Source organism: Alosa sapidissima, chromosome 9 (genome assembly GCF_018492685.1).
Source record: "Alosa sapidissima isolate fAloSap1 chromosome 9, fAloSap1.pri, whole genome shotgun sequence".
Classification (NCBI taxonomy): Eukaryota; Metazoa; Chordata; class Actinopteri; order Clupeiformes; family Clupeidae; genus Alosa; species Alosa sapidissima.
This window is the reverse complement of record NC_055965.1, coordinates 7740684-7744587: the sequence shown is the minus strand read 5'-3', so window position 1 is coordinate 7744587 and position 3904 is coordinate 7740684.

Sequence of the window (3904 nt, the reverse complement as noted above, 5' to 3'; positions counted from 1 at the left end):
TGCTTGTTTGGGCAGATAAACAAATGTCTGCAATCCATCTACGGAGAGAATGACATGGAGAGATGGAGAGGTTAGGTCAGAGATTAGAGAGAAAGAGAGAGAGAGAGAGACTAAACAGTACCCAGAGTAAAACTAACACCTCCATTGTGTCCTACTGACCAGGCTAAGCTCAGACACGTACTGTATATTGGGACAAACTGCCCGGTGACAAAAGAACAATGTGAAATGTTGAAGGGTCCTAAAGCACTGAGGACAGGTAGGCTTTAAACACTGATGTAACACAAAACAAACCTATCTCTTCTGAACCCCAAAACACATCTGACTTGTTCAAGTGGATTAGTTAGCCTATATGTGATCGGGATTTATAACTCCATTTTTGGGCCTGGTTTCTTGAAAAGAAATTTGCACTTCACTCTCGCCATTTGTTTGATCAATACAAAGGATCACAAAAACACACATCGACCACAGCATTCATTTTATACTGAGCCACACTTTGAACAAAAGTTCACAAGAGAAATTTTTTAATTGGACTTTTCATGAATTTCACTGTTCAGTGTTAGACAACATTCCGTGGGTTCGTTGGTGTTTAATCCTCCCCTTATTATTGCAAGCGACTTGAGTTTAAGAATCCGCAGCGAACAATGGACCGCGAAATTAATTTGCCCGTATTGACGTCTTGCGAAGCGATCGGCGTCTCAGGGGGGGAGCGGGGTGCTGGGTTAGAGGGGCAGTGATCCAGTGGGGTTGTGTGCCATAGAAACCAACCTCAGCAGAAAAACATAAACAGGCTCAGAGTTCTGCTCCATAAAAACATCAAACAGGCCAACACACAAGCCCTCAAAGACTCTCTCTAAGGATCCTAGACAAGCATGAACAGTATTGGAGATTCTGCTTATTATGTTTATTTAAAGGCAGAAGTCTAATACTGACACCAGGAACCACCTGGTGAACTGGATGCAGGATGTTAATATGAAACATTATCGAAAAACATTGTCTGAACACTTTGCTTTCTACCCTTGTGCAGTTTACAAAACCTGAACTGAAAAATGATTATGACTATACCCCTCCGAGGAGTCACGTTTGTCAAAACAATGCAACGCAAAGAAACTGATCCAGTGCATCACTGCTGTTTTTCACATCATTTGTTTTGTTGCTTACGGGATCTCATCCAACATGGTTGAATAGCACTGAACATCCATTTCGCAACTCAACACTGAGCAAACATGGGCTGGAACGTTCCTGATTGAGGCAAGCATTTTGTGGTCGCCATCGTTCGAAAGCCATATCGACTTGTCATCGCGCCAGACTAACCACCAGACCAATTCTTCAAGTGTAGATTGTGCTTCCACAAACAGGATCTGCTCCCTTCCTCTAGCGAGCAGAATGTAACTCAACTCACTACATAACAGGAATCACAACACAATTATAACAACGACACAACGTTTTGCAAAACTTGCTGATTGAAGCTGCACAAACATCATCAAGACTTTAGCTGCTTTGCCATCCTTACTGTAAACTCAACCCGACTAAAAACTGAAAAAGTAACGAAACACTCTTCCTGTGAAGAAGTCAGTGAGATTTCAGTGTGTAAAAAACAGCCCCCTTCACTCCAGAGCTCCAAATGAACAAGTCCCAAAAGCACCCTTAGATTGAGGAATGGAAAATAAGAATGTGAACCCCCCCACCCCCCCCCCCAGCCCCCCTCCAGCTGAGACAGGCCTGGGCGCTGACCTGCGCTGACCGCTAGGAGTATTTACTCAGTGCCACGTGATGGCCGTAAACCTTCCCTGAGGGGTGGCAGCCGTTGGCCATCACTCACTCTTCAGATTGCCGCGGATACAGAGACGGAGATGGAGGCGGCGGCAGTGGCAGCGTCTCCAGATGTTGGAGGGGCTCCTCGCGTCCGACATGCCTGAGACGTTGGAGCTGTCTGCCCGCCAACCAGCCAGCCAGCCAGCCAGCCAGCCGCAGATGGAAGCCATTAGGAATCGCTTAGCAGGCATTACTACCTTCTCTGCGACACATATGCTCACTCACTCACTCACACACACGCAGAGAGACACACACCATGTAGACACACACTTATTACCATATAGACACACACACATGACCACTTACACACACACACACACACACACGCACACATACACACACACACACAAATTATCACCCACTCACTGACTACGGAAGGGCACACTCACAAATGTACACACACACTCCATGCAGATGTGTTCAGACGCACTGGCTGCTGGTGCTCCCAAACACACAGACACACACACACATACACACACACACACACACTCAACTCTCTGAGCCATAGACGCTGAGCATACCTCCACCAGAGCCAGAGCTCAGGAAGTCTCACTCTCTCAGCTGCGTCCAGGCCTTGGCCTGGAGAACAGGGAGGAGCAGGGCAGCAGAAGAAGAGAGAAGAAGAAAGAGGAGATTTGGAGATTTGGATTCTTCACTTAGATTTTCCCCACACTGATGAGCGAATGTTCATTTGAACAGAGGTGCTCCAAGCGAACTACAGACTGGCCTAATTAATGTTGGCTAGACTGGTCTCTAATGTGTCCATTGAGTTTTTTTCTAGGTTGATCACCGGATGGGTTTAATGCCAACATGCTGTGCAGTAATGGCAAGATGGGAACAGTTTGTGAAAAGTAAATATTAAGATACAGTAACTCCTTCTGACGAGTTTCTTGTCTGTTCTTTTTATCGTAATTATCTTCTTTTCTCTCTTTTTATCGTAATTCTCTTCTCTCTCCCTCTTTGTTTAGACCTCTTCTCTCTCTTCTGGACACACCAGACTCAGAGTCGTTGTGATATCCATCATCTAAGCGCTCTCCCCTTCGCTAACCGCTAACCTTCTGCCTTCCCCTCGTGTGATTTAAGATCAGCTGTCTTCACCTTAAATCCTACCTCGGCCATAACGCGTACTGCGAAACTACACTGACCCTGGATCCGTTACTCAGGGGCCACAGCGTACGTCTCTGGCTAATCCCAAGGGTCGTGTCTGAGTAATTCGTTTCACCCCTTTGAGGAGCAATTACAACTCAGTAGTCCACTGGGAGCATTGCCTTTGCTGTCATACTTAATCAGTCAAGCCAGACGTCTCAATGTGTTGTTTGCTGCGCTGGCTCGTGGTTGGTGTTGGTTTCCGACGTTGGCTATTCGTTTGTGACGCTTCTCCTGCACTGACACTTTTGCTTTGTGAGCGTTTATTTTCGTAGTAACTGAGCAGAAGTGAGATTCGATTTTCAGAGAAAAGCAAAGTGTTACGACCTGACTGCAAGACACACACACACGCACGCACGCACACACATATGTGCACATGCATGCACACACACACACGCACACACACACACACACACACAAACACACACACACACACACACATATGTGCACATGCATGCACACACACACACACACACACACACACACACACACAAACACACACACACACACACACATATGTCCACATGCATGCACACACACACACACACACACACACACACACACACACACACACACACACACACACGCACAAACATACACACACACAGACGCACACAAATGTACACACACACACACACACACACACACACAGACACACAGACACGCACAGACATGCACACACACACACACACATAGGTCCATAAACAGATCATGTCTTGTTCAAGCTTACATCCTTGATGATGTTTAGAGGAAGGAGAGAGTGTTTGATTGTTTAATACAAACCCGTGCAGACACACACAGCTCTATGGTTTTCAGGCCGTCTCCATTAGGGTTGCCTATTACATGGCCAGATGTTTGCTGTTACATGTCTGTTTACATTAAACAGTTGCCTATAAACAGCAGATTAAATCTTTCAATTAAGACATTAATGTGTACTACAAAAGAC